Genomic DNA, 18,871 nt, shown 5'->3' with positions numbered 1-18,871 from the left:
GATCCAATACGTGATGCTGTCAAGCCATAATGTGATGTCGACCTGGCCTGATTAAAGATGTTCCTATTATTTTCATTCTTGGAGCTGTTGATCGCCTAGCAAGATGGATACCGTTTCTTCATCATTAAGATTTACGCAATGTACTTTGCATTGGGGAGATGTTAATTTTCAATACGGGGTTTGCGCTTGTATATGAACTAACAATGTACACCCAATGCTTGTCCGAGAGATTGTGAAAAAAGTCACAAGCTTTCTTGGGTGGGACTCGAACCCACAACCTCCTGCTTACTACTAGTAGAGACGCCTTAACCACTCAACCACTGAGCTGGCCAGCCCGAGTAAAATGGATAAGCACTCGGTATACAGTCTGTCAGTGTAAGGGCAAAACCTGTACTTAAAATTACCTTCTTCATCTTTATGATAATTGAAATACGAATTGTATCGTTATATATCTATACACAAAACCAATTGCTGAGTAGCCACTTCATCTTGATATCAAAGATTGACAACATTACAACATGGATCGAGAACTTCACATAACAGATTGACAACTCACATCATGGGCTGACAGCATCACATAATGGATAGAGAACTTCACACAATAGATAGAGAATTTCACATAGTGAATGATGAACTTCACATAACGGATTGGCATCATCAAGCAATATTTATTAAGTAACATCATAAATTGGTACATTTGGCGTTCCATATATTATGGGCCGTAACAGAACCTCTTTTTTAATCGATTAAAGGTCGTTAGTAGAGGTCGGTGTTGTGAGTTGCTCATGTCTCTATTTATAATTAGGTTTTGAAAATTTTTATCATTTTTTCTAACGACTTGACTTGACATGTTTTTTTATATATTGTTATTTATTTATTGTTATGTTTGTTATTATTTTTTTATATTATGTATAGGTCATTTATTTAAGGCGGTTGTAAACATAGCGTGTTTTGCTTTGAACAGAGCCACGCTTTAAGTAGAGGTCACGAGTTCAGGTCGGGCAAGTCTCGACTTGTAGCAAGGGGAAGTCCCTTTTTTGTTTGCGAGTGATTGCTGGTGCAGGCCGGTGCTAGTCACGAGTTGTTTATAGGAAAAGTGCAATATTTTACAGCGTAAGCATATAAGTAAATACTATAGTGCTCTCATGCGAAGAAAACAGGTTAGGGAAGCAAATATCTAAACCGTCGGTTGCCTGGCAAAAATTCTCGATAACGATTTAGCAGCTCTTCATATGCAAAACTAGTACTCAACAGCCGGCATAGTTATGTAGGAATGTACATTTTTGACTGGAGTAAATGATTACCTCATAGTGGCAGCGTACTCCTTCACACAAAGACGTAAGTGTAAAAAGATAGGGCGCGCCATAGTCAATATACTCATCGTTTTATAGGGCCATAAAAATAATCCTGAAATAGGAGACAGTATACACCGAACAAGTTCTTCTTCTGTAAATTCTATGAAATAGAAAAAATACTCGTTTTGTGCTTGCAATCTATATGGAATAATCGCATCTACTGTAGTGGAGCGTAGCCTGTGTCCTGTCCGTCTTGGTTAAAATGGGTTGGTGGTGTTACCGCACGTAAATGGTTGGCCCAGGTTCAAACCAGCTCAGCGTATTTTTTTCACTTCGTATTATTTACTGGTACTCATTAAATGGTTGGCATTGTGGACCAACTAATCAACTAACTTGGCTGCGGTAAAGTTTAAATAAATGTTTGATAAACCAATAATACTAGTGATAATGATGAGTGCATATGAACATGTATCTTGGAAATACCCGCTTCCCAGTTGTTGCAAAGATTTAGCTGGTGGTACCTACGTCCACAAACATTCCTGTGGGGAGGGGGAAAGAGCAGGGGGAACAGTAAAAAAGGAACGCCAACCAATTTGGCAACCAATTAAGGAAAGCATTGGTTGGTGTGGATGAGTTGCTAACATTTTAGCGGGGGGATAATATACTCCAACTGACATGAAGTATTGAATTCTGGCAGTTGTTTAGACTTATCTTCTCGGGTATTATAACTCACACAATTGCTTTTCCGTCTGACACATTAGGGTGTTAGAAATATGAGCTCAAGTATTAGCTTAAATACTGTGTTTTTAAGAATTTTTTAAACCAATTATCCTGCATGCATTTTTTTCGGAATTGTCAGTGCACATAATATATAAACGATAGTAAAACATTTTCAAGTAAAATATTACAGCATATGGCACGTCAAATGTATGATGATTATGAAACGTATGATTCATTATGTGATGTTTTCAAATTACGTAAACGGTTCTTGAGCTGTTAATTTCAATTCATAATAAATATCAAGTTCTCAATCCATTATGTGATGACAATCTGTAATGCGAAGTTCTCAATCTACTTTGTGAAATTCTTGATCCAATACGTGATGCTGTCAAGCCATAATGTGATGTCGACCTGGCCTGATTAAAGATGTTCCTATTATTTTCATTCTTGGAGCTGTTGATCGCCTAGCAAGATGGATACCGTTTCTTCATCATTAAGATTTACGCAATGTACTTTGCATTGGGGAGATGTTAATTTTCAATACGGGGTTTGCGCTTGTATATGAACTAACAATGTACACCCAATGCTTGTCCGAGAGATTGTGAAAAAAGTCACAAGCTTTCTTGGGTGGGACTCGAACCCACAACCTCCTGCTTACTACTAGTGGAGACGCCTTAACCACTCAACCACTGAGCTGGCCAGCCCGAGTAAAATGGATAAGCACTCGGTATACAGTCTGTCAGTGTAAGGGCAAAACCTGTACTTAAAATTACCTTCTTCATCTTTATGATAATTGAAATACGAATTGTATCGTTATATATCTATACACAAAACCAATTGCTGAGTAGCCACTTCATCTTGATATCAAAGATTGACAACATTACAACATGGATCGAGAACTTCACATAACAGATTGACAACTCACATCATGGGCTGACAGCATCACATAATGGATAGAGAACTTCACACAATAGATAGAGAATTTCACATAGTGAATGATGAACTTCACATAACGGATTGGCATCATCAAGCAATGTTTATTAAGTAACATCATAAATTGGTACATTTGGCGTTCCATATATTATGGGCCGTAACAGAACCTCTTTTTTTCAGAACTACATACCAGTACTGATAAAAGAAAATTGTTTGCACGGTGTTACCGCCGTAAAGGTGGGAACCAAAAGGGCGTACGCGGTATGCGGAAGTTAAAACAATTTTGTAAAAAAGCGCAACACAATTTTTTTTCATTTACAGGGCCTGAGAAAAAAAAGGCGCTTTTGCTCATGATGTATAAATGGAGAGGTTTACTACTTTGTGGAGACACGTCGCCTATTGTTTCAGTGAAGACAGTCGGAACATAAGTCTTGGCAATGTGTTTTACTGTGACTCTATTCAACAACAGTGACTGGAGAGGTTGCGATTGACGGCTATAGTCAGCTGGATCGCTTGTTGAATTGTACCGTTGAACGTGAATGTCAAATCTCTAAAGAGTAAGGAATAACTTAAACACCGAATAGGATTGAATTGTTAAAATTAGTCTGCGTGTCTCTACTTGTCTCTTCTTGTCTATCGAACTATCCATGAGACAGGGCTTATACACTTGAAAAGAAAAATCTTAGTCATGCATCTGGGTTTGATTCCTACAATGATGACAGTAAACTATGAGTAATATCTTAGAACCATGGTCCTGTTAACTTCTGTAACACTGAGAAACTTTCACTAACAACAGTACAAATCGAGTATGCGTGTTGGCTTTACCATGTCCATGCCCTATGTAGGCAGAAACACTGCACATCATGTACATGTACATGTACATGCATGTGTGTGCATGTACAACGAAAAGGAATGAGTAACTTAAGACATCCGGCAATTTGAACTAATAATACTAGGGATAAAAAGTTCCTAAAGTTCCACTGATAATCGTTGAATGTTAATTTGACTAAAATTTAAATACATTTACCTGCCTCACATTCCGTGCAAAGACCAACAATGAGGTTTACCCGCCTTTATATCCAAGTGACGATGGTTAGTCACCCGCTTCGTCGTCAGTGTACTTTTTCAGACACACAATCAAAACCCCAAACAAACAAGTTATTCGCTAATTCGAAACTCAACCTCGAATAAATAATTTTCTATCGCGCCACCTCGCCTACTCTGCCCCCCCCCCAACCTGTAAGAGAAAGAACATGTGGTATGCAACAACTTGGGTATCATCGTTCTTCGGCGACGAGCTACGGGCGGACAGCTCCAGCTACAGGTCTGCCTTATCAAGTGATAAAGAACGGGGAAGTCATTCACAAACTTCGACTCCAACAAGTTTCCTGCCAATTAAATTCTTTAATTATTCACAGAGAACTATCAAATAAAGTGCTGTTGTACACACGGTAGCAATGTTCTCAGGGTCTTCATGTTTTCCAGAGACCAACGGCCACGTTGACAAATCGGAATACGTAAGAATAGGCCTACAATGGAAATACTTATAAACCGAGATTAGGTGAAACAGTAAGTCGATCCTTCAGGGACTCTTTTACATAGCCATCCTTAGACTGGTCGGTCTTCCACCGACCGTGCTTCTTGAACAGCCTGTCGGGGACTCCCATAGAAGCGGCTGCCGTGGCTCCTCCTGAGCGTAAACTATGAAGACCGAACCTTGCCGGGTCTTCGCCGACTTCTTGCAACGCATCTCGAAACATCTCTCTACATCTAGTATAAGAAATATGACCACTTCGCAATTTGTAAGTCTGGGTAGATCTGGAAAACACAACAGGTCGAAAAAGGAATTGCTCCGAAAATTCATGGATCTTGGCTAACTCGATGTACTTCAACAACATCGAAACCGGACATGTAACTGTCCCAGTCTTCGCAATGTAAACCCAGGAACCATCTTTATACTGATCAGTCTTGCTCTTAAGAATAAATATTCGGACAAAGGAAGAGTGGATATCCAAGTCGCATTCCCTGATATTAGAGAGTTCGTCGTTCCTAAGAAAACCGGCGAAAGAAATTAAACACATGGTACAGAGGCGAACATGCATTAGATTATCTGATGATCCGAACTTGACAACAATTTTGTTCAACATGTCCACTGTGACGGGCTCCTTCCTGGATACGGGCTTGGCCGTGATACGCTTAAAACCTTCCAAACTTAACTTAAGGAATTTAGAGTCGCAGGGATTCCTTGTTACTTTGGGGTTACAATCATGATACCACTTAATGCTGTAAAATATTCCTTGTATTCTAGAAAACGGTACATTACGTTTAAATAAGTCGACAAAAAACCTTGCGATATCTTCTGCGTTAGCTGGAAGAGCCTTAATGCCGTGTGCGTCACACAAAGACTGCCAATCATGGAAACAGCTTTTGTACTTTTGTGTCGTGCTGACTGCTCTTGAGGCCGTTAACACATCCTGTAACACCTTCGCATGGTCGTCACCTCTGAAAGAAAAAAAGGAGTCGCAAGAAAACGTACACTGAATAAACCGAAGGTTTTCATTCAGGAAATGAACCCCGCCAAGCGGCTATCATGGATTCTGATGTATTGGGTGCACTATGGGGTCAACCGACCCAACGAGAGCCACCAAGCGGATTTATTACTCTCGTAAGCCAAGCGGCAAAATACAAACCAAGTGGTACGACCGAGCGACCAGTGGCGAGCGATTCGTTCAACCTTGCAACCTAAGACAAAGCACTGGACTAACCATTCTGGAGGTGCCGAAGACAGAGTTGGCATTTTTCCCCTGTACGAAAATGTTGGTTGGATCGCTAAATCCAATGCCCTCAATAATCAGGCCATGAAAAGGGCTGTCGCTCGAAGATATGTATGGCCAAAACACGGCTGAAGGCCATGCAGGGACTACCAAGGTAGCTTTGGCTTTGCATACTTTTAGGTGTTGGAGGGCCTTGCAAACTAAATCTATAGGCGGCACAAGCCAGTTATTGTCTTTGCTCCAGTCTGTGGTGAAAGCGTCAACATGACTAGCATTCGGACTCCAGTGCTTGGAATTAAAGTTTGACAGTTTGGCATTGTACTCATTTGCGAATCTGTCTACAGTATGCGGGCCCCACATTCTGTCCATAAAACTGAAAAACACTTGCGACACGCCCCAATCGTCGAGGTCAACCTGTCGACTGAGATAATCTGCGTCGGTATTATCCCGACGAGGGATCCACTCGACTTTCAAGTCTATGTTGTTGAGTCTACAGGAATAGAACATATCCATACTCAGCTCTTGTAGCTCAGGTACCATGCTCCCTTTGTGCACTATGGCCACCACTCCTGTATTGTCCGTACGCAAATGCACGGCTTTGCCCCTTAAAGCTGGAGCAAACGCTCGTATAGCAAGGGATGCCCCTTTTAGCTCACGCCATGTGGAACTTTTACCTCTCTCTGCAACTGACCAGTTTTGTTGGAATTCCATCTTCTGGGAATCCATAGTCCACGCGCCACAGCCTGACTGGCTTGCATCTGTATAGACCAAAACCTGGGGGAGAGAATATTCAGACAATACACGCTTGTTAAGTATCGGCAACTCGGATTTCCAAAAAAATAACTCTTCAATCGCTTTACTGCCTGGAGGGAGAGAGAATTCATAATCCCAGTGTTTCCTATTAACAATCTCCGTGTGTAAATACCGTGACTTGAGCTGTGATATGTTCCCAATTACACAAGAAAAAGACATAATCTTCCCTGCCACAGACGCTAATTTTCTGGCAGTCACATGTGGGAGGCCGGATGAAAGAACACAGAGCCCATGGCAGAAAGGGGGAATATGAGAAGTCAGCCATCATCAAACATTCCCACGCCGAAGACCACACCATCAACTGGGAAGAAGCCCACCTCATCGCCAACATTCAACAGTGGTACCCAAGACGCATTAGAGAAGCCTTGGAAATCTCCAAGCACCCCACCGTACCTCAAGACATCGGCTTCTCCATCAGTGATATCTGGCAGCCCCTCCTCACCTCCCGGTCTGATGGGTCCTCTATACCCTAAGACTCCCCCCCCCCCCGCCCAGGGTCTCCTATACCCAGGCAAACTTCCCCCACCACAGCCCATGACCAACTGACATGCATCAGTACCCAGGAGGATCCACCGTTCCACCTGACCACACAGCAGGATCCGTCACACTCCAGTACCTCCAACCAGCATATAAGTCCCACTCCCTGTCGGCATCTCTTCAGTCTCCTGACGACGGACAGAGCACACTGTCCGAAACGTTGAGCCTCTCCGGTTCTTATCAGAACCACACAGACTCAAAAAGAGATATTGCATGGTGCTTACCGCAAGCTTTCCATCTTAATTAAATTTTGTTGATAGCTTGAAAGCCATTCGTTCGGTACCGACATATTTTCGGGTGCGAGTGGACAGTCATTATGTTTGTCATGGTGACGCTCCGGGTAATCCACAGTGATCTCAAACATGTAGCCGTAGTCGTCAGTTAGTCGCAACTCTTGGATGTAATAGTACGTAAATTTTTCTAAGTCTGTTTCCCAGGTAAATTCCCCTACAGGCAGATATTTGCTCATCGCCCAGCCGTATAAATTATTTGCGTCCAAATACATGATCTGTGACCCTGGCTTATTGGGGTCGTAGTCAGGTAGTTCTGGATTATTGGCCTTTGCATATTGCTTTGCACCCACACTCGAAATACCACCTCTTTTTGCCCTTTCAAAGAACAAGTGCTTATCAATGTCTGTCAGTAGTTCCAATTGTATACCCGAATGCTTTAACAATGCATCCCACGACAGGCCCGGTGACGTGTAATAGTTGGCTGGGTCAAGCCCGTAGTGTTGTTTACAGACTTTACGGAAGTTCTCAAAAACAGCCGCTAGCAACAACACGTCCGTTTCCACGTATAGGTCGTGGTGGTCGCCTAGGTTTTTACAACCAAAGGCTTGCCATACTGTCTCTGCACGAGCGTATTCTTGCTCGGTTATTCCTACCTGCTTCAGAGAGCTATAGAAAGCGTCTATAGGCGGGAGTTTTCTCTCTTGGAACTGATCAAATGATCTTGAGTCTATATACTCATAGGGGTAAATTCCCTTTTCCAAGAGTAAATGACTGTTATTTGGAAACCTTTCGCAAAGTAAGTTAAAATCATCGGGTGAACAATTTTTAACCAACCGATCTAGCGAAGCCGCCATGAAATGAAATGAGTCTAAAAACCTGAGTTGGCCAAAGGAGAACGAGATGTAATTTTCAGTATTTTTAGCGATCAACATAATTGATTTCCCGTAAAATTTGTGAGCGCCCTGCATAATCAAGTGCGCGTCGTATTTTTCTAAATTATGTAAAATAACCGGAATGGGTGTTTGATTGGCCACGATTCTTAACTTGAGATTACAACTGGCGTGCGCAGGGCCTCGGTACTTCCCCGTCACGTGACAATGATCTCTGACCTTTCTAAAATTATTGATGGGCTTTTCGCACGTCATACATATCCATTCTCTGAACCCAGCTTCATTTTTATGACAGAAAGCAATTTTGTCAGCTTTTGTTTTTGGTTCATTTGGAATATCACATTGGCATTGAAATTCTTCCGCTCGCTTCGCTCGATCTATCAACTTTTCGCAGATCCAACAGCTATTACATTTTTCGTAGATTTTTTGGAACTCGGGTGACCAGATCAACTTCGCTTTGTTTTTAAACGTTTCGTTGATCTTCTTTGTTTCCTGAGAAAGTGACTGTACAAAATTAACAGCCGCGTCTTGACCTCTGTACGTCTTTTGGCTAGTGCAAACTCCATCGCATCTGACGACCGCGTATGAGTATCCACAAGGCTTGTGAATCTGTGTTTTGACCGTGTTTGTATCTGTCAGCGGTAGTTTTTCTAAAACAGACTCAAAATCGGCGTAAATGACAAAAGGCGCGTCTTGTTTATTTTTGTAATTTTTGAACTTGAGTATATTTTCGCCTTTGGCGGGCAACTCGACCGTACATGTGGGAACGTTTAAGCCTTGACAATCTTCTTTGTGCCTGGTTAACTTTTCTTCCGTTTGGAAATGCGACATGCAATTAAAACACCAGTGTTTCTTATGCTCGTGATGATCGATATCACTCGTCAACCGAGAAAAGTTCTTAATCCAACAATAGTGATTTTCGTCATCTCGGGTAAAGTAAAGTAAATTGATCAGTTCTTCTGGACGCTTGCTTTTGTAAAGAATGTAAAGACCGTCTTTTTTGGTGTAACCAAACACATTGATCGCCAAGTTATTTTGTGATTCGATATGTGGGATCTGAGATATGGGTGTTGGAAAGGTTATGTTTGTAAAATTTAAACCATCTGATTCTGACCTGTAAGTCGATGTTCGTTCCTTATTTATTTTATATTTTGGATTTGTTTCTAGCTGACTTTTGACTCTGTCTGAATATAATTTTAAAGCTGCCCGCAACGCCCATCGGATACATTCTTGATCTTTATTTTGGACGTTTATGGTTGCTTTTTTGTCTAACAGTTCCTTAGGCAACGGAATGTAAGAAGAACCCACTGGATTATATTTAACCACGTTGATATAGAAAGCGACAACTTTGTCAAAGATCCAACCCGAGCCTTTTTGTGAATGAGCCTCCACCTCTTTTATTTGTTTTTCCCTCTGTGAGTGCGTTTTTAACGTCGGCTTTATTTGCGACTGCATCGTTGTCGCTCGGAAAGGGGAATACGCCAAATTCAGTTTTCTCGGGTTTTTCCAATCTAAACTGAATTTTGATATTTGTTTGCAATTTGTACGAACCAATTTCTTTTAGTTCTTCCCAAGCTTTTTTCTCGATGAAAGTTTGTAAAAATCAAAAAAGTGCACGAGGTCATATTCAAAGAAACGGGGTATCAATTCCCAATTGCGAAAATTCCCCTGAAAGCGCCTGACGTTTCTAATGTCGACTTCCGCAATTTCCTCGGGCTGAGTGTAAGCTTTAATCGCTTCAATGAAGTCCTGTTTGACGTATTTCTCTTTGTTTGCGAAAGGAATATTATATTTTTGAACCGTTTTTAACAGCTGCCGATATGACTGACGCGGGAGATACCTAAATTGTTTTTGATCTGCCCGTATGGCTTCAATAAGCTCGGGTTTTGTATGAGATCTACGGGTTTTGGTTGTTTTTGGTGCCGGTAATGTGATATCATTCCGCTTGACAAAATCTTCTAAAAACGCCTTCCTAAATCGATTAAAGGCCGTTAGTAAAGGTCGGTGTTGTGAGTTGCTCATGTCTCTATTTATAATTAGGTTTTGAAAATTTTTATCATTTTTTCTAACGACTTGATTTGACATGTTTTTTTATATATTGTTATTTTTATGTATAGGTCATTTATTTAAGGCGGTTGTAAACATAGCGTGTTTTGCTTTGAACAGAGCCACGCTTTAAGTAGAGGTCACGAGTTCAGGTCGGGCAACTCTCGACTTGTAGCAAGGGGAAGTCCCTTTTTTGTTTGCGAGTGATTGCTGGTGCAGGCCGGTGCTAGTCACGAGTTGTTTATAGGAAAAGTGCAATATTTTACAGCGTAAGCATATAAGTAAATACTATAGTGCTCTCATGCGAAGAAAACAGGTTAGGGAAGCAAATATCTAAACCGTCGGTTGCCTGGCAAAAATTCTCGATAACGATTTAGCAGCTCTTCATATGCAAAACTAGTACTCAACAGCCGGCATAGTTATGTAGGAATGTACATTTTTGACTGGAGTAAATGATTACCTCATAGTGGCAGCGTACTCCTTCACACAAAGACGTAAGTGTAAAAAGATAGGGCGCGCCATAGTCAATATACTCATCGTTTTATAGGGCCATAAAAATAATCCTGAAATAGGAGACAATATACACCGAACAAGTTCTTCTTCTGTAAATTCTATGAAATAGAAAACATACTCGTTTTGTGCTTGCAATTTATATGGAATAATCGCATCTACTGTAGTGGAGCGTAGCCTGTGTCCTGTCCGTCTTGGTTAAAATGGGTTGGTGGTGTTACCGCACGTAAATGGTTGGCCCAGGTTCAAACCAGCTCAGCGTATTTTTTTCACTTCGTATCATTTACTGGTACTCATTAAATGGTTGGCATTGTGGACCAACTAATCAACTAACTTGGCTGCGGTAAAGTTTAAATAAATGTTTGATAAACCAATAATACTAGTGATAATGATGAGTGCATATGAACATGTATCTTGGAAATACCCGCTTCCCAGTTGTTGCAAAGATTTAGCTGGTGGTACCTACGTCCACAAACATTCCTGTGGGGAAGGGGAAAGAGCAGGGGGAACAGTAAAAAAGGAACGCCAACCAATTTGGCAACCAATTAAGGAAAGCATTGGTTGGTGTGGATGAGTTGCTAACATTTTAGCGGGGGGATAATATACTCCAACTGACATGAAGTATTGAATTCTGGCAGTTGTTTAGACTTATCTTCTCGGGTATTATAACTCACACAATTGCTTTTCCGTCTGACACATTAGGGTGTTAGAAATATGAGCTCAAGTATTACCTTAAATACTGCGTTTTTAAGAATTTTTAAAACCAATTATCCTGCATGCATTTTTTTCGGAATTGTCAGTGCACATAATATATAAACGATAGTAAAACATTTTCAAGTAAAATATTACAGCATATGGCACGTCAAATGTATGATGATTATGAAACGTATGATTTATGATGCTACTGAATAAATATTGTTTGATTATGTGGTCAGTCATTATGTGATGTTTTCAAATTACGTAAACGGTTCTTGAGCTGTTAATTTCAATTCATAATAAATATCAAGTTCTCAATCCATTATGTGATGACAATCTGTAATGCGAAGTTCTCAATCTACTTTGTGAAATTCTTGATCCAATACGTGATGCTGTCAAGCCATAATGTGATGTCGACCTGGCCTGATTAAAGATGTTCCTATTATTTTCATTCTTGGAGCTGTTGATCGCCTAGCAAGATGGATACCGTTTCTTCATCATTAAGATTTACGCAATGTACTTTGCATTGGGGAGATGTTAATTTTCAATACGGGGTTTGCGCTTGTATATGAACTAACAATGTACACCCAATGCTTGTCCGAGAGATTGTGAAAAAAAGTCACAAGCTTTCTTGGGTGGGACTCGAACCCACAACCTCCTGCTTACTACTAGTGGAGACGCCTTAACCACTCAACCACTGAGCTGGCCAGCCCGAGTAAAATGGATAAGCACTCGGTATACAGTCTGTCAGTGTAAGGGCAAAACCTGTACTTAAAATTACCTTCTTCATCTTTATGATAATTGAAATACGAATTGTATCGTTATATATCTATACACAAAACCAATTGCTTAGTAGCCACTTCATCTTGATATCAAAGATTGACAACATTACAACATGGATCGAGAACTTCACATAACAGATTGACAACTCACATCATGGGCTGACAGCATCACATAATGGATAGAGAACTTCACACAATAGATAGAGAATTTCACATAGTGAATGATGAACTTCACATAACGGATTGGCATCATCAAGCAATATTTATTAAGTAACATCATAAATTGGTACATTTGGCGTTCCATATATTATGGGCCGTAACAGAACCTCTTTTTTTCAGAACTACATACCAGTACTGATAAAAGAAAATTGTTTGCACGGTGTTACCGCCGTAAAGGTGGGAACCAAAAGGGCGTACGCGGTATGCGGAAGTTAAAACAATTTTGTAAAAAAGCGCAACACAATTTTTTTTCATTTACAGGGCCTGAGAAAAAAAAGGCGCCTTTGCTCATGATGTATAAATGGAGAGGTTTACTACTTTGTGGAGACACGTCGCCTATTGTTTCAGTGAAGACAGTCGGAACATAAGTCTTGGCAATGTGTTTACTGTGACTCTATTCAACAACAGTGACTGGAAAGGTTGCGATTGACGGCTATAGTCAGCTGGATCGCTTGTTGAATTGTACCGTTGAACGTGAATGTCAAATCTCTAAAGAGTAAGGAATAACTTAAACACCGAATAGGATTGAATTGTTAAAATTAGTCTGCGTGTCTCTACTTGTCTCTTCTTGTCTATCGAACTATCCATGAGACAGGGCTTATACACTTGAAAAGAAAAATCTTAGTCATGCATCTGGGTTTGATTCCTACAATGATGACAGTAAACTATGAGTAATATCTTAGAACCATGGTCCTGTTAACTTCTGTAACACTGAGAAACTTTCACTAACAACAGTACAAATCGAGTATGCGTGTTGGCTTTACCATGTCCATGCCCTATGTAGGCAGAAACACTGCACATCATGTACATGTACATGTACATGCATGTGTGTGCATGTACAACGAAAAGGAATGAGTAACTTAAGACATCCGGCAATTTGAACTAATAATACTAGGAATAAAAAGTTCCTAAAGTTCCACTGATAATCGTTGAATGTTAATTTGACTAAAATTTAAATACATTTACCTGCCTCACATTCCGTGCAAAGACCAACAATGAGGTTTACCCGCCTTTATATCCAAGTGACGATGGTTAGTCACCCGCTTCGTCGTCAGTGTACTTTTTCAGACACACAATCAAAACCCCAAACAAACAAGTTCCAATGTTGTCTGCCTGAGTAGGTGAGTAAAGTCCACAGCCACCACACTGAACCACAATTTTGGATAAACGGAATTTCACACAATACAGCCATGACGTGGTATTTGTACAAAGCCCTTGTGGAAAGCTTGGACTTTCACATGTAACCTGTAAGGGCAGCCAAAGTTTGCATATTAATGGTTGTTCTCGATTTCAACTCAATTTCGTTCCAATGGGTTACATTTTCATTTAGTATTTAGAGGTACGTTTGTTATTACATGTATCTGGTATTTTGATAGCTGCATGGGATCTCAAATACTTCGTAAATTATTTTTTTTACTTATCTACCGTCGGCCAACTGTAGTTTTAGCAGCCACTTGTACGAGAAACACAACTGTGACGTCAAAAACCAACTTGCCTTTCTAGGTCCGTCGGAGACATGCATGCATGTAATATGACAGAATTTGTCATATAATCAGAATGATTAGAAACTGCGAAATCTGTATTACACAATGTTAAAAGAGGTTGAATGGAAATTTAAAGACTATGTTTGTTAAGTGTAGTTTCAGAATTGCTGTTTTACCATTTCCCTTATGCTATACATCCGCAAAGATAGTTCATTGTTGTTCCCCAGCGACATATCCGCGAGTAGGAGAGAGGAGGCAAAGTAAGAACTTTTCTTAATCAACTGTCCAATATTTTGGCCGTACCATAATTTTTAACCTCACTGATAACCTCACTGAAAGGCGATATTGTGTCGTTTCTAAACAAAAATACTGGCGCTCTTTAGATAAAAGCAGTCTTATATCGGAGCATCTTACCTTTAAAGATACTAAATCAGAGGTAATGAATTCCTATGAACTCGACTCGTTTTTCTAAATTTCGCGTGAAATTCATTCGCGTGAAGGAAATTTCATTGACAAATTTACTGCTGAAAAGGCATTTTCTGTTTGAAAGGTTACATAACAAATGGCATTTTCATTCAGAATTGTAGGAGGTCTCTCTAATCAACAAATGAGTCTATCAATTTGCACTTTGATGACGTACTTTTTGTAATTCTTCACGTGTGAGTTCAGTACTTGTTAGCGCCTACCTTTAACACCAGCTGGGTGCAGAATTCGGTCCTGTCATAAACGTACTTCCACACCACAAAAGGTCCGGTTTAAAAGTAAAACCAAAATCTTACTTGTGGGATGTGACAGCTGAAGCAGTAGAACCTTAACGTTCCTGAACTGTGGATGTAATGACCCTTTTCTCTGTGGTTTTGCAATTTAAGGGTTCCAGCACGAACTGGAACCCGCAATATCTGGAATGTTTCCGCATGGAAGGCTGTTTGTTCGAGTCATTCTATGCAATGGTACTGTGTTGTTGCTTGGTTTCAGTCACCCGAAACTTACTAAACTAATCGTCAGTTGCGATGAGGATATCCAAACGATCAATTATGGGTGCTGTCCTCCAACAGAAGCAGAAGTATTCAAAGGCAACATCTGTCGAAGTTTTCACGAAATGAGACTGACATAGATCACCAACTTATAGAAAAAACAGGAATGGGGCTATAGGACTTAGGGAAATGTACTTTAATCACATTTCTTATGATTGCATACATGAATGAGAAAGACTACCGTCATGTAAGTTTTGGAAAGTCTATGATATATATGGGAAATGACCCAACGAGATATGTCATCGACTAGGCCTATACAGAATGACGGTGCACGTTTTGGAGAACAGCTCATCACTTGCAGTGACCTCGTATGGTCCGAGAAAGGCTGCCGGGGGAGGTGAGCGCGATCATGGCGGTGATAGCCGAAAGTTTGTCGACAGACATTTTCATGTCGATGGACTCATGTCACTGCCCAGCAAGGAGGAAGATTTTGATTGTCTGCAGAGAAGCCAAGCATCATTAACGGCGTCAAACCCCCATGCCACAAGCATGAAAAACTTCGGTCTGGACGAGAATGGCCTACACCAGTGGAACTTTAAATTTGTAAGATTGTGCTGGGAGAGGGTGACTTTACACATTCACCTTCAAGGTGTCAGTCGCCGACAAGCCTTTCACCCATCGAGGAATCCTCTCCACAGTGAACAGTCTATTCGGCCCGTTGGGATTGGTTGCTCCTGTAATCACAGAAGGTCGGACCATAATCCGGGGACTCACCAACTAGGACGCCAATGCTTCCAACTAGGACGACCCATTCCCAAAAGATAGACGGAAGGAATGAGGAAGCATGGACAGATTCTTCTTCGAGAACATCGAGCAACTTCATATCCCATGGACTCCTACGTTCCGTCGGAATAATAACGTCGCAGAGGCAGAACCAAGTCGCGAAAACGCTGAACCAATGCATGACCACTTTGACCAGTTATAAGAATATTATTTTTCTTACCAACTTGGTGATGGGTATTTTACCGGAGTTCAAAATAGTTTATCAGATTCTCTCAACTTTTAAGAAATTTCTGATAGTCCTTTAGGATTTGTCCGCCAGGTGACCACTGTAGGGAATACTCTGCTAGATTCGTGCTCATTTTCTGGACGCTACCATTTAAAAAGTTTGAAAATTTCATGACTGCCATTGTTCACAAAAATTGGTAAAGGTTGTGCTGTGAAGGTACCAGCATGAATCTCAATGAGTTGGGCTGGCCCAACTATAGCACAGGGGTCCAGTGTGCATGTGCCCAGCATGTGCCAAATTCATATTCACAGTAACTCGCCGCGGCGAAATTAATAACTCGAAAAAAAAATTGCAAGTGGCCCTTATACGCTTCCGTACGACTGTACATTTACACGATTAACGCACATAAATACGTCAGCGAACAACCTTCTCGTGAAAAAAATCAGTCAGTGAATATCCGTAGCCAGCGTCGTCTTTTGTATTCCACACAATCAGTTGCTACCCATGGGGCCGCATCACTATTTATACAGAATTAAGGAGAACGATGGTTGAAAGTAATGGACATTTTAAAATTTACGTTAAGATATCCGTGTCGAAACACTTCGTAACTATTAACAAATTTATAATTGAAAATCAGATGTTTAAACGGAAAGATGTGATATGTTCATCCAAATTAACCTTGTTTTGGGTTAAATCGTTAGCCTGATGTAAATGAAAATATTGGATGGCTGAAACAAAAACATATCGCACTTGCCAATTCCCCACAAAACCACACTGTGAGTATTAAACAAGTGCAACTCTTCCCTTATCCCCCCAGCACAGTGTGCAGGTGGACAGCACTAGCTGCTCCTTGAATCAACAAAACTGAAAATTAAGGCCAATGAAACCCAATATTTAATGAAAATGGGCCTTTTGACACTAGGAAGGAAATCGGCCACGTGCGACAGACAGTATACGGTACTTCATAAGGCAAGGTGCAACCCACACGAGGGAAGATGGGGGATCGGGTTAGCGTCGGTTCTTTCCTCGTCTTGCACCAAGAAGGCCTGTGTTCAAGTCCCAGCTTGGCACAGGCTTTAAATACATTTTCCACAATGGCGGCAAGCACTTTGTAATATACTGTATGTTAAGCGCCTGTTCATTGAATAACCCATTTCAGATAAAACACTAAACGAATGTACAACTTCACTGTCTTTTTTGGTAAAAATCGGAACACAAATGAACAAATGAAGCGATTCAGTGTTTGTCGTTGAGGAGATCCCAGCCGACCCCGTAAGCCGTCGATGCACAATACACAGCACAAATAAACTAATTTCGATTAAGGTTCACAGGATCGCTGACCATTATATAGCTTCGTCTGTTGTTATTTTAAAAACTGTTGGTTTAATTAAAAAAGGTGTTGACCCTTTCTAAAAATGATAAGACACACACACTTTTTACTTGACTAAAAACGAGCAGACGTTTATATCACAAGACGTTATCGAAAACTTAGACGGTTATAATTGTACCGCATTCGATTTAAAAAAGTAGTGTTCTACGCTGGGTATTTTAACATTACCGACGCCACTGAAATTGAGTGGGATACACACATCGAGGGCAGAATCGTTCGTACAAGTTAAAAGAGTCAAGGCACACCAGAGGGAGGATTCAGCAACCAGGGGAAAATTTAAGAATTCACATCAACGGATATATGATTTAGAAATCGCTCAAGAAAAACATGAACCAACAAAACAAGGTTTACATCAGCAGGTGTCTAAGTTACTAGATGATAAACGTGAAGGTAAACGAGGATGAAGGCGGACACTCTGAGTTAGGAAAACGAGACAAACCCCCAAACGACGGTCCCAGAAGAGAGGGAAAACACAGCAAACGTTTTTTTTTCTCACAGGTTTGAGTAGACTTGTGTTCGAGGGACTTCGTCCACAGAGTTAGTTCCAACCGATACCGTCTGGAGAGAGAGGAAGCGTCGTGGTGTCACCCAGGAATTACAGCGTGGATTGGTTCGATTGTTTTTTTGTTGGTTTGTCCTGAGATCTGAAAAATAGAAATTAAAAATACAAATCAAGATTTCTTTACTCGTGAAGAGGCTTCTTTTTCTAAAATTTAACGTCAAAAATAAATATCCATTTACCTTGTGTTGTAAAGGTACGCATGAAGCGAGAATCAGAAACAAAATGGCTACCAGTTTCTTTGTTTTGGTTTTAATAATTCTGGCAGTGTCATCACTCTTGGTAACCGCCAGAGTCTAGCTGCATTATGGTTGCTCGGGGCAACAATGTTCCTCGGGGTTGCTAAGGCAATACGATTGACGGCGTTGGGGGTCAGGATTGTTAATCAAGAGACAGGTGATTTTGTTTGTTTGTTTGTTGTTTTGCTCGGGGTTAGAGTGCTATTATCACTTTTAAAATGAAAGATCAATTGTTCATTTTTCATAATGTGGGGAGTTGCCCGTATATTTATCATGTATAATCTACATGCACATGGTATACGCCTTTAAGATCCTTTCAATGTTTACGTTGTTGCATAGCAACTGAGAGGGTCCCCTCACCCTTCACGTTGACGTGGCCTTGCGCCTCTATTGGAATTAGCTCCATTTAATTTCTATCATGATAACATAAGATGTAGCCGGAATACCTTCCGCTGACTTCATTATCTGTTTTAAAACGCTTGGATTCATTTTTATTGTAATTTCGGGCATTGTCAACATTTTTACTATTTATACCGCGCTTGGATATGCCGGTCTGCCCAGTGTGCGTTACCGACCCTTCGACCACGTCTAGTCCTTTTTTCTTTCCGTGGCCATCTCGGTGGAGACAGCGCAACATTTCGGGACCATTTCGGACAGTTTTCAGCCTGTTCCCTTGGAGTTGCTGGGCCCTGCAGACCACTGTAGGTCTCGCAACCCGTGGTGTCTGGGTGAGTCGGGGTTTGGGGGGTATTTGGCATATCCTAGCGC

At 40.9% G+C, this 18,871-nt stretch overlaps 1 long non-coding RNA gene across 19 annotated transcripts in view; it reads right to left on the bottom strand.

Annotated features, from left to right (window-relative positions):
- Positions 1-18,177, bottom strand: part of LOC147796482 (uncharacterized) — a 48,636-nt gene extending 30,459 nt beyond the window's left edge. For 4 of the 19 annotated variants that reach the window (XR_015428044.1, XR_015428046.1, XR_015428048.1 and 1 more), the window contains exons 1-3: positions 14,619-17,795; positions 6,397-6,496; positions 3,976-5,450 (exon numbers count right to left, since the gene is read on the bottom strand). This is a non-coding gene — a long non-coding RNA (uncharacterized LOC147796482). The other 15 variants (XR_015428042.1, XR_015428043.1, XR_015428047.1 and 12 more) reach the window with 15 other exon arrangements.
- Between the last annotated feature and the right edge of the window lie 694 nt (positions 18,178-18,871).

Source organism: Acanthaster planci, linkage group LG16 (genome assembly GCF_054643075.1).
Source record: "Acanthaster planci isolate LZ-2023a linkage group LG16, COTS_SCS, whole genome shotgun sequence".
In the NCBI taxonomy this organism is placed as follows: Eukaryota; Metazoa; Echinodermata; class Asteroidea; order Valvatida; family Acanthasteridae; genus Acanthaster; species Acanthaster planci.
The sequence above is the reverse complement of the archived record's forward strand: the minus strand, read 5'-3'. Positions and strand labels throughout refer to the sequence as shown.